Here is a 13,277-nt window from a genome sequence, read left to right on the forward strand (position 1 = left end):
GATCTTGAGAGCTGACAGAGCCCAGAGCTGACAGATCTCCACTGTCCTCAAAACCACATCTGAACTACGCCAGAAAATAAATGACCAAATGTATTTGTTCCAAAATTCCTTTCCGCTTCCACCTCCCCAGGCCGTAAAAATATTTTTCATGTAGAAGGGGAACAAGTCCACAAACTTTTAAATCCAAAAAGGGAACTGGGAAAGAACTCTCCAGGGCCGGGGCCCATGATGATGCACCTCGCTGTGCACATCTGTAGGAATGTCACGAACCTCATGTGGATCCTCCGGGCCCCTTGCTTTGTCCCTAGGTCACCAGAGAAGCCACTGAAGCCAAATGCAGTCAACTCAGTTGACCCCACTCACATAACAAGACAGAAGCGAGCAGAAGGAAGAGACAATCTGTGACCTTTATATTAAAACAATGGCTTCTTATTACCAAGGCCAGGCTAATTCTACCTTGGGCAAATGCAAAGCTTTTTTAAAATTATTATTTTTAAACGTGGTCAAGGCAGGTCAGGCCCCACACAGAAATGAAATGTGTGTCCACTAGATGCCCAGCATCACCTTCATGGCCACCGAGCCCTCGATCCCGGCCATGCTTGCCTTTCCCCTCTCTCCTCAGCCATTCAGCCCCACAGAACCTTCCACCGCCCCTCAGTCGGAACAGCCACACAGATGCACTCAGCCTTCATTCATCCAGCCGGTGGGTTTGGAGGTCCTCCTGCCCTGAGCACTTTACATGATGCGCTTTCCTCCCATCCTTGCAGCAGGACTGTGATGTGGGTACCGAGATAACCATCGACGATCGATCGTTGCTCAGCTGACGAAGGAATGGAGGCACAGAGCAGTGCAGTCACTTCCCCGCAGTCACACAGCTGGTGAGTAAGCAGTACATGGAACAGACCTGCACCCAGGAAGTCCAGCTCCCCTGTGGCCACGTTGTCAGGCTGTCTCACTGGGTTCTCGCACAGGCCTAGGGACCCCTGGTGGCTGCTCCCAGCAGCGTTAGGAAGAGGAAGGGAGCAGGCCTGGTCTCCTCTGGGGGTGGGGAATAGCTTCTCCAAGGGCAAGACCGTGAAATTCAGGCTAGTGCACAGGAGAGCCAGCCATGGAGAGAGACAGAGAAGAACGCTTCAGTCTGGGAAATAAATCCATCCATCCATCCATCCATTCACTTGTTCATTCAGGGTCTGACACCAAACGGCCAGGGAAGGCTGCTTGCTGGGAGGCGTTAACCGGGCAGCCCACTCCCCCGCAGGAAGCAGAGGTGGGTGTTGGAGTGCTCATTAACCCTGGAACTATTCACCCGCCCCTGAGTTCCTCACCGGAAGGCACTTGGCAGGCGAGGCCGACTCTGGATGAAGGTCCTTCCCTAGATTTATTGGTCACGGCTTTCTCTAAGAAAAAAGGCCCAGGGAGTGCAGAGGGATGGGTGAGCTGAGGTCCACGGCTGGGCTCTGGGGAGGAGGCCACCCCAGAGACCAGATGGAAGTGGTGTCTCAGCCCCGCAGCCCGCCACTCCGTCCTCCCTGTGACCGCCCAGTGTAGGACTTACACGCTTAAAAACAGGACCAGAGGGGAGGCCTCTGTGCTACTACGTCCTGTTGCTCTAGGCAGCGGACACCGGGGGTGCGTCAACGGGGCACTTTCTACATGTCTTTCTTCCATTTGAATTTAAAAGTCCACTTAAACATCACGCAACGCTGTTTACTTCCTAGTCACCATATGGCAAAGATATCTGAGCTATAGGACCTCTGAGAGTAGCCAGTCCAGCACTGACCAGCGGGTGTTCTGTGGAACCCTGGCCCCGAGACATGTTCTGCTAAGAAGAAACAGACGTCAGGTCAAACTGACAAAGGCTGCACACTATTTATTTTAGGGGCTTGCAACGGCAGCTCCAAACGGAGCTCATCGGTTTTAACACATCCCTGCCGCCACCACCTGGTAAACCTTCTCCAGCAGTACCTCTCGTCCTGTATTCCGGACACAGGAACCACACTGTCCATCCGCCCACTGGTGCAAGCCAGGGACCGGGAGGTTCTTTCAGACTCCTCTCTTTCCCTCACCTCCTGCAATTACCTCTCCAGTTTTTTTCTCAAATCTGTATACTCTTGCCCCATTTTCACTGCCGCCACTCAGCATTGCCAGTATCTCTCCTCAAAAACACTACAGGCCTCCTAACAGCTCTGCCTCCATCTGCCTGTTCTCTACCGAGTAGCCAGGAAGGTGTCTGCAATAGCTTTTTGTCTACCTTGAAATACTGTTCAAACCCTGCCCCTCAACAAGACATTGAAGGTCCACTGCCATCTGGCATCAGCCTGGACTTGGACCAGTTTTGTGACATTTCACGCTCTTGCCCCAGCCACGCTTCCCACAGCCTGGGCAGCTCCAACCACCCGCCCCCCCTCTGGTCTCTTTGAGACCGAGCCCTGCTGCACGTTCCTGGTTCCCCTCTATCACTCCCTAGGCACTGGCTTGCCTTGCTCAGCGCCTACTCTCTCCACAGAATGAACTCTAATGGACAGAGGCCGTGTCTTGACTAGGGACCTCTACCTCTCGGGAAGTCTAGTTTAGAAGGCATCCTGTAAATGCATCTGAATAAATAATAATAGGCAAAGTAAAATAAAACCAATCCCTGCCCCTTTTATACTGCACGTAACTCAGAATCTCCCAAATGAAACGGTCCACAAAATTCTTTTCTCGTGTAGCCCACCAGACCTGGCTTCTCAGAATCCTCAGGGCGAAAGCGGCTCCAGCCCAAGCCTCTCGTCTCACAGCAGATCCTGAGGCTCAGAGAGGTGAAAAGAATGACCCAGTTAGTCAGCCCTTCAGGTAACCTGCCCCACCTTTTACAGGATGTGGCTCTGGGGGAAGTTGTTTACTTTCTCTGATATTTATATATCTGTATCTACCTGATGGGGGGGTTTTGAGGGTGAAATGAGATAATACCAGCAAAGCTCTTAGCACAGTCCTGGGCAGGGCAGTAAATCCCCATAAACATTACAGAGAGCAACTTAACTTGGGTCCCACAGACCTAAAACTAAGACTATTTCTGTAAAGATCTAGGGCTAATAAACGCCTCCCTGCCCAAGTGACCTCTGTCATCAGTCCTTGTTCTGATAGTTCATGTTATTTTCCCCTAGGTCAGCAGGGGAGGAAAAAAATATCTTTTCCTCCACCTTCTCCTGTTCAGTGTCTGGGGGCCGATGAATTAAGCGAACAAAACACTGAGCTGTAAGGAAAGCAGTGGAGTTTATGTATGAATGTAAAGCTCATACATACTGGAGCGTCCACAAGGCAGTTAGCACACCAAGCCGCTACACCTAACTTGGCAGGGAAAGGAAAGGGAGAGAAAAGGCCAGGGTGGAAGGAACAAATAGGTTTTCTTAGCAAAGACAAATGGACATTCAGAACAACAGAGGTAGGAAAGCTTGTGATAATGTTGTTGCTACGGGTTTGAGTGGCCTTTCCTGTCTTCTTCAGAGCCATAAAATTTCCCTAGAGAGGGCATTTATGAGTAGACCCACCCAAGCAGGGAATATATAGCAGACTGATTTCCCAGAACTTGCTGCTTTTGGCCAGATAAGGGGAACTCCCAGAAGCATTTTTGGGGCTTTAGAAAACATTATTTTTTTGTTGTTGTTCATCTACTGATTCTTAATTGCCTTCAGCTCGAAATAATCGTATGCCAAAGTGGCATATTTTGGGTGGTATATCCTGATTCCTTTTAAGTCCAATAAGAATTACAAGTGGGGGGAAAAGCTGATGTATTCTTCTAAATTCTAAAGATAAAGATATCCCCAATGTGATATAAATGAGATAATATAAAGAAAAGAGTAAATTATTGTACAAACTACAATGATTGCTATTATAAATATTGCCACCTTAATCAAGGACAAAAATCCCAAAATTTATAAGGCTGTCACTAGGGCAATTGTCTACCTTTAAAATATAGCATTTGGTATCATTCCTAATATCTTTCTTACTATATTGCCCTTCTTAGATTATATATGTTTGTTAAATCTCCAAGTCAACTAGCTTGGACTTTAGAAATCTCTAAGCTTTTTGTACACACCATTTTCTCTAGGACAATTATTAAGTATCTTTTATTAAATTTGAGGTTTTTTCCATTTTTCTGAAATTCTCAAGCCAGCCTCAATGTTCCCAATTTCTCAAGTTTTTCTCACTGATCACAATAGCTAAGTAGGAAGTCAGCTTGGGCATTTTTCCTGGTTTTGTCCTTACAGGAAGAAAGAACAGTAAGTTACTAGGAAAACCATAAAAATATATTGAATAAGAGCTTTTGTTTGAGCAGATGTAGGAAATTTATCAGTTTCCCCAAGAGGAAATTTTTAATTAAAATAACAACAGCAACACAAAAAGCAAAACTATCCTTAGAAAAAAACGTAGCTCATCCAATATTCCAAAAGGTTCACTTATTATATCTAATTCATAGTTTAGTTTTGGGGGCCATCATTCCTACCTGACACATAAAACCCGAGGCTCAGCCCCACGTTCTCAGCCAATAAACCCTGCCCCTTAAGGGAAGTAACTTCATGTTTTCTTGGCACTGTCTTTTCATGTGAAAATACCGAAGTACGCATAAACTCTCGGTTTGTCCTTAAACTTTCCTAATAAATATTTACAGTTTCAAAAGGTCACCAATGTCTTGCGTTTTCGAGTTCTTGCACAGAAATACCCGGCCCCCTGCCGTGGATCCAAAGAACATGAGTAACTCGTGGTCGATTTAAACGTCCGAGAAATTCCTTCGTAGCGCCCGAGGGTTTTCCCCGCAGTCACCGGAGGGAAAGAGCAGGTCTTGCTGGAACCACCTGCTTGACTCCCCGCTGGCTCCGTCTCAATCAATCCCGAAGCAGCAGAGCCGTGGCTGTGGACGGTGGGGATTTCTGAGAAAAGGGCTCCCACGGGTGAAACAAAGCCCAAGCGTGGCACCTGCCCACGCCCGGAGGGGGACGGGCGGGAGGCGCCCTTTCCCTCCCCGGCCTGGCCGCCGCGGGCGCCGCCACGTGCTCCCGAAACTGACCCGAAACAGACCAGTACCCGCGGCCCCGAGCGCCCTCTTTTGGGCGGGAGTCAAGCACCGTGACTTGGTTTCCTCGGTCCTTTAGCCCCCGGTCCAGCCTGGCGTGGGCCTCCGGCACTTCCCCCGGTCTAGCCCGCCACTCTCGGAGCCCTCGCGGCTGCCAGTCCCGCCGCCGGTTTACTTTCATATTTAGCTGGGTGCTACCCACAATGCATTTGTCAAAATAGTATGCAAAACAGTTAGTGATGAACATAATCCTTACAAATATTGCTCTAATAAGAGGGGGGTTTACATTATATTCAATCAGGAAGGTGTACACATGGTGTTTTGCATGATTGTGACATAGATCATGAAAAGCACCCTGACTTCAAAGCGAATTTCACTAGGGACTATAAATACTCAGAGACTAGACACTTTCTCCAGTTGGTCCGACGGTTGTGGGTTATTGTTAAGCTGATTAACATTGTCTCCCCCCACCACCACACTTGACTGACTGTGTGTTTTGCCCCACTCGACGGCGGTTTTTGTAGTACGTTCACTTTTCCTAAATGCATACAAAAGTAGCTCCTTAGTTTATAATCCGAAAGGAAAAGACAATCAAAATACCCTACTTGGTTGTTTTTTTTTCCTGGTAAAAAATCATCCAAGTGCCTGGGGAGAAAACTCAGCAGGATATACACCAAATAATTACGTGTTTACATAACTCTAGGGAGTGGGATTCCAGAGGAGGACATGTAAAGAAAATTTCAGGAGATACACAAAATTCGCTGCTATAAATTTAATAATTGTTTTTTTTACTAGTCTGTGAATGAGCAGATAATGACTTTTTTTTTTTGCACTAGCTTGTTTATTTGTTTCACATATACCAAGTGCATAGGTTCACAGACCAGGATCAGTATCCAATTAAAAACCAGGTAGTAAAGGAAGGGTGTATCAGTCTCCTCCTGCTCTGTGGCAAAACTTCCTGACCCCTCCCTAGTCCCTCTTTCCTGCCTGCAGGTGTTACCCAGCAGCTGTCACCTCTATAGTTCAATTGCTATGATCGTTTAGAGTCAATCAACTAAGAGCCTATCAACGGGTTCCAACACATTGGCTTCTTCATTAGCAAACGAACTTGACTGCTTTGTTGAGAAATGTGTGTCCTCTATTGTAAAAGTGCTCAAAAAATAAAATAAAAAATACTTGGAGTAAAGGCTCTGTTTACTAAATTTTGGTAGATGAAAAGGGCATCATTTGATGGTAATGAGCATGCTTAACTGGAGAGCCCCTATCACAGGCTCGTTGAAAATGGGTGCTTTGTACCAATCAGTCTGTTGAACTTAATACTTAAATCTAGGATTTAAAAGCATTCATACGCAAAGCCCCCCAATTCTAGGCACTAGGAATTCTAGAAGATCTAGAATACCAGAAGCTTGTTCAACATTATAAACTTGATAGGCATTTCAATAATCCATTTCAGGTGACTATAAAATCTCTATCACAAACCTGGCTGGTGTGGCTCAGATGGCTGAAACATCCTCCTGTAAACCCAGGGGTCATGCATTGGATTCCTGGTCAGAGCATATGCCTGGGATGCGGGTTCAGTCCCAGTCGGGCATGTGAGAGAGGCAACCAGTCGATGTTTCTCTCCTTCTCTCTCTCCCTCCCTTCTTTCCCTTCTCTCTAACATCAATAAGCATGTCGTTAGGTGAGAATTAAAAAATAATAATAAATAAGTAAAATCTATCAGAGGTCGGGCACAGTGGGAAGGAAAGGGACTAGAACTAAGCTTTTGCTTCTGTAATTTCAACCCATGACCTAGGCCCAAGATGACAATGATTAAGATCATGTTCTTATTGCCGTAATTTTCCCACAAAAGTTATGCAAGGAATCATGCAATGATCCTGCATTCTGGTATCTGTGTCCTTGACTGAGGCCTGAACTTACTGACTCATTGTAAGGAAAAGAATAAGGCAGAAGTAATGAAGTGTCCATGTGCATTTTATCTATCTATCTGTCTATGTTTTTTTCTCTTTCCACTATTGGCTATTATGTAACTATGTTACTTTGTTTTTGGAAATTGAGCGAACAGCATCAACGACATCATATATATTCTATATAGAAGAGAATTGGTGTTTTTGCTTATAATTATACAGGGTCTGGCACAAATAACACCTTGTTTTTATTACAAAAATATTTTATTACAAAATCATAAGTGTATAATTCTGTAACATAACAGTATCACAGTCAACCACACCATATGGCATTTTAGGTGGAATGTTCACAGTAAAACTCTAAATTATTACACTCATATTATTACCCTACCAACCACTCTCAGACAAGTGTTACGACTGCCAGACGCTGTATATACAGATAGATAACTATTAAAAACAAACAACAAAGAAAAGTAATGGGGTGTCACTTTTAAGATTAGGTCAGAAAAAGAGTGTAGATCTTTCTGTCTGTCTGTCTGTCTCTCTCTCTCTACTCCCCTTTCCCTTTGGGGGAGCCAGCTACTGTAGAGAACAGCCCTATAATACAGAGACAAGAATCTGTGTATACAACCAACAACCAATCGGGGCCTGAGACCATGTGAATGAGCCAGCAGCCATATGAGTGAACTTGGAAGTGGGTCTTTCCCCAGGGGAACCTTGGGATGACCACAGCCCTGGCCGACACCTTCATTTCAGCCCTGTGAGAGACCCCAAACACCCAATGAACTATGACCCGATTCCTGACCCATGAAAGACGCTGCGAGAAAATGCTCATTGTCTTACATTGCTCAGTCTTAGGTTAATTTATTAGGCAGCAATAGATACCTCATTGATGCACTTTCCGAAAAGGGCTGTCCCTGCTGATGCATATTTGGAACCCTCCTTCTGTTTTGAAAGTCTTCTTCAGAGTCAGAGTGGGAGCCACAAAAGGAGAAGGACCAAGTTACTTTAACCACACCGCATTTTTGCTGAGAATGTGCTTCCCAGCTCGATCTTATCACATTCACCATCCTTGACTTTTACGGATTTAGGGCTATTTTAGAAGTAAACCTGCTTTCCAATAAGGAAGATTCACTGCAACTAGGAATTCTGAAAAAGAACACGCCGTGGCTTCTGAAGACAGATTTCACTTGGTTTCGGATCTATTTTGGCCAATGGCAATGCCGCCACTGGGGTCATTCGCGCAAGGTGATGGTTTTGAAAGGGAGAATCCTCACATTGGCTGTTTAACGCACGGGTCGATCCACGAAAGATCTGGGCTGGGTTTATTTTGTATCTAACTAACACGTGACCCTTCTGTGTGGTGCCAGCATCTCTGTTTCATAGATGAGGCAACCAAGGTGGAAAACACTTGCAGGAACATACAGAGGAAGTGGCAGGGCCAGGATCTAACCCTGGCAGGCCTGGGCTTTGCCCTTTGCTACAAAGCTCTCTTGTTCCTTTGTGTTCGCTTTGTTTTCTAGTGGTATCTCACACCGTGACGGGCTCAAGACCACAACAAAGCACAGGTAGTTTCTTGTTCATCGTAATGCACTTCTGCCTCTACTCAAAGAACATTTCAAACTGATGGGTCTACAAGATACATGGCATATCAAATTGATGATCCTGCCTACATTCTTCTGTAACAGAAGGGGAAAGCAGCTGATGGTCGAATTTAGGAAGGTACAAGCCCAAACAGGCAAGGAAAGAGTTTGGTCTCTGTGTAGAACTGAATGACCTTTTCTTAAAAAAAAATTAGTAACATATCAGTTTGCGTAGAACTGTCCGTGCATTTGGCTAACCCGGGGTTCATAGGTCTAACTCCAGTGCTAGCAAAGCTCATGTCAGGGCTGGAGGCTGGCTTCTGAGAAGAGAGCTTTAGGGTGTGCTCCCATCTCAGACCTCAAAGGAAGCATGGAGCCCTGGCCGGTGTGGCTCGGTGGATTGAGGGCCGGCCTGTGAAGCAAAGGGTCACTGGTTCGATTCCCAGTCAGGGCACATGCCTGGGTTGCAGGCCAGGTATCCAGTAGGGGGCACACAAGAGGCAACCACACATTGCTGTTTCTCTCCCTCTCTTTCTCCCTCCCTTCCCCTCCCTAAAAATAAATAAAACCTTTGGAAAAAAGAAGTAAAAAGGAAGTACGGAGCTACAGCAGAAGTCTCCTTCGCCAATAACTCTTCCCTTTCGTCTGCTGCTGCCTAGCAGAGAGTCCATCCCGTCTGGCTGTAACCAAAGGGAAGGTCCGTCCTCCCGCCAACCCTCAGACCCTTGTTTTCATCTTCCCTGTATGTTGCCATTTAGCATATTGTTGTCTCATAATAATTTACAAACATGGTTAGTGTCCCCAGGTAGATTAGAACCTCCTTAGTGGCAAGACCGCAACTGGATCCATTTCACGAGCCTCGCCATGCCTTGTCCGTAGGCATCGCTCATTTTTAAGAAAACTTTTTCATCATCAATGAACACTTTCGATGCCCAGGGAGCCACAGAATCAGCTGCGGCAGGATCTAGGTTGGCTTCAGAGGTCATTCAAGCACCAGAAGATGCTCGATGTCCAGTCTTCAAGCTGCTACAGCCAACGTTTCAAAGATTCCAAACTGCTAGGCACATTCACGGAACTCGGCATGACTGAGGATCGGTCATGAACTTGACCCCTTTGCTGAGCTCCCAGATGAGAGCTCAGCGGACCCTATTATTTAACAATGGTGACTTGAGTTACATACACTTGTGCATTATTTAACAACATGCGTAACAGCACACAGGGACTTTTTTTGATTCAAGTGCACATCTCTCAATCCGGAAGAACTTGAATTCAAAAAGGATTCCATGTGTCCATACGCTAACCCTTGAGTTCTCCTTTTTCCACCCTTTGCATGGAGATATAAACACTCTTGTTTGAACAAGGACACTGTCAACAAATATTTCCTGGCCCCTGCTGTCGGTCAGCACTGTAGCAAGGAATATGAGACCAGAGAAATGACCTCTGTCACTGGCTAAATACTGAGACTCACCTGCCACTGTGTCTCTCTAAAGCACAAAGTAACTCCGAAGTACGATGTAAGGTCCCCACCGTAGCGCAGTTTAGAGATGAGGAACCCCAGACAGCACGGGTTGGGCAGGTTGAGTAGAACTCACTCTCACCTGTGCATCCGGAGATGCTCAGTGGGGAGAAAGGACCCAACCAGGACAGGGCTCCGGTTGTCTGATGCCACACCCAGGGCTCATCTTCCCAGAATGTTGGAGGATATGTAGAAACATACATTCAGTCTGCAGAATTCCCAAGGAGAGAGAGGGACTATTCACAGCTTAAATAAAGAGCTTCTACTGCATTTTAAAGAAAATTATAAGCACAATCCAATTTCCAGGGTAGGCTATTCAGTTTGTGAAAGTGACTACAGAAAAAAAAAACTTACATAAAATTGTAATAGTATGTATATCTTTTCTAAATTTTATTTACTGATTTTAGAGTGAGGGCAGAAGGAAGAGAGAGAGAGAAAGAGACTTCAATTTGTCATTCCACCTATTGATGCCTTCATTGGTTGATTCTTGTTTGTGTCCTGATGGGGGAATCAAACTTACAACCTTGGCATGTGAAGACGATGCTCTAACCAGTGGAGCTCCCCAGCCAGGGCCAATATATCTTATATCTTAATGGTGAAAAAATATATTTCTAAGTAAAGAACATCTGCAGGTTTTGGCGGACGACCACAGATGGCAAATGCAGGCCATTGCTGGCCTCAGACTCAGCAGGATGTGCTCACAGAGGGGAGGTTGGTAGAGGGGCTCCTACAGCAGGGGACAGTGGTCTCCAAGGCCACACAGAGTGGTCGTACCACAGGGAAGAGAGACTTGGAGATCTAGCACCGTCTCAGCTTCAGTGTCCCCTTCCTTGAAATAACCTGTCATTTCCCTTTGCACCCCACAAGTGCTGTCGGGATCCAGCGACTTCACTGCAGGTGTCTTGGTCTCAAAGTCACCTACAGAGGAAAGTCCTGAGTGCCTGGGGACGACTGATACATTAAAACCAAAAGGCTGTTGCCCCCTTGCTATGGACTGAATGTTAATATCCCCCAAAATTCATGTACCGAAGCCTGAATCCTCAACAGGATGGTTTTCGAGGTGGGGCCTTTGGGGGATAATTATGTCATGAGAGCGGAGCCCACATGAATGGGGTCAGTCCCCTTCTAAGAAGAGACAGGAGAGGCGACCTCTCTCTCCCTCCTCCCATCCCCCACCTTGCCACATGAGGGTGCAGCAGAAAGAGACTGCCTGCAAACCACGCAGAGGCCTTGCCAGGAATCACACTTGCCAGCACCCTGATCTTGGACTTGCAGCCTTCAAAACTGTAAGACATTGCTATTCATTGTCTGAGCCACCCCGTCCATGGTCATTTGCAGTCTGAGCCGAGACGCATCTCCTGAAATTCCATTTCTACCAGTTGCTGGCAGCGTGATCACGCACAACTCAGTATTTTGAGGCTCAGTTTTCTCATTATTAGAACGGGTAGAACAAAGCATAGGTGGTAAGCTCCTTGAGATTGGTCTTGGCAATGACTTTTTTTTTTTAAATTTGACACCAAAGCAAAGGCAACAAAAGCAAAACTAAACACATGAGACTGCATCAAACTCAAAAGCTTCCACACAGCAGAGGAAACCTTCCCCGAAATGAAAAACAGCCTATTGCATGGGGGGAAACACTTTCAAACATGCATCCAAGGAGGGGTTAGTATCTGAAATGTATAAAGAACTCATACAACTCAGTTGCAAAAAAAAAAAACAAAAAACCCTCAATTAATAAAATGGGCAGAGAATCTGAACAGACGCTTTTCCAGAGGAGACACACAGATGGCTCACAGGCCATCGTGAAAAGATGCTCAATGTCACTGGTCATCAGGAAAATGCAAATCAAAACCCCAGCGAGATACCACCTCACCCCTGTTAGAAGGGCTATTACCAAAAACACAAGAAATAACAAGTGTTGGTGAGAATGTAAACTGGTGCAGCCACCATGGAAAACGTTTTTAAAAACAGAACTACTGTCTACTCCAGCAATTCCATTTCTGGGTATTTATCAAAAGAAAATGAAAGCATGAACTCAGAAAGAGATTGGCACCCCCGTGTTTATTTACAATGGCCAGGACACCCACCTAAGTGTTCACTGATGGATGGACGAAGAAAGTGTGAGACGTATACATATTGGAATATTATTTAGCCATTAAAAAAAAACACAAGGAAATCCTGCCGTTTGCAATACCATGGATGAGCTTTGATGGCATTATGCTAACGCTGAGTGAAGTAAGTCGGACAGAGAATGCAAATACTGGCTGACCTCACCCAGGTGTGGAATGTAAGACAAAACCGGAGCATGTTACACGTGGACAACAGATTGGGGGTGGGAGGGGGGTACCCAAACAGGTGAAGGCGGCCGAAAGGAACAGGCTTTCAGTTACAAAATAAGTTAGTCATGGGGGTGTCATGCACAGCATGCACAGCATGGTGCTTACCCTTTGGGGAACACACTTCAGGTGTCCCCCCAAAGCTGCTAAGAATAGATCGTAAAAGTTCCCATCATAAGAAAAAAATTGCAACTAAATGAGGTGGCAGATGTTAACTAGACTTGCGGTGATCATTTTGCTACACATATCAAAGCATTATGTGTCGCACACCTGAAACTCATATAATGTTATGTCAATTGTATCTCAATTTAAAAAGAAAGAAAGAAAGAAAAAAGTGGGTATAACAATAGTACTCCTTCATAGGAGAAGAGAACAATTATACTTAGCACAGTCCAAATCAGCAAGAGCGCAATTAACGCCATTTAACTACGATAGCCATCACGATCGTCACCTGCTCTGTATTTCGGAGACGTGGCGTGCGCTACACTGCACAGGTGAGCATCGTTTTGGCAGCAGCGGTATCATTGGACTCCGCTGATTCCCGGAGCAGGGAAGGAACTTAAGGGCCCGGGCACCGGGCACCGGGCGTCTCGCCTGCCCCCTGGGCCCTGCCCTCCGTCTCCGTCCCCGACCAGCGCGGCGTCTCAGCCGCCAACCGCACTTCCATCCGCGCGCTCTGGGCCTGGGACTCCGCCGGGTGACCGCCCTGGGGAGCCCAGTGGGGACGCGGTTCCTACCTGATGCAACGGAGACACGGGCAGGAAAACTTCCACTGTGACGCTTCGTGACACCGGACCCACTGACAGCCTCGAGCAAGGCCATTTCTGAGCTGGCGTCGAAGCTTCGAGGGGGAGGCTGAGAAAGTGGGGTGGTCACGGCCACGGT

General features: G+C 46.4%; 1 long non-coding RNA gene across 1 annotated transcript; it reads right to left on the reverse strand.

Moving 5' to 3' along the window:
- Window positions 1-412: 412 nt before the first annotated feature.
- On the reverse strand, window positions 413-5,206 carry LOC119051018 (uncharacterized). Its single transcript, XR_005082855.2, has 3 exons — window positions 4,647-5,206; window positions 1,326-2,789; window positions 413-1,086 (listed from the first exon to the last, which is right to left on the reverse strand). It is a non-coding gene; the product is annotated as an uncharacterized LOC119051018 (long non-coding RNA).
- Window positions 5,207-13,277: the final 8,071 nt, after the last annotated feature.

This window comes from Artibeus jamaicensis, unplaced genomic scaffold (genome assembly GCF_021234435.1).
Source record: "Artibeus jamaicensis isolate MK-2021 breed Jamaican fruit bat unplaced genomic scaffold, CSHL_Jam_final contig_718, whole genome shotgun sequence".
Taxonomy (NCBI): Eukaryota; Metazoa; Chordata; class Mammalia; order Chiroptera; family Phyllostomidae; genus Artibeus; species Artibeus jamaicensis.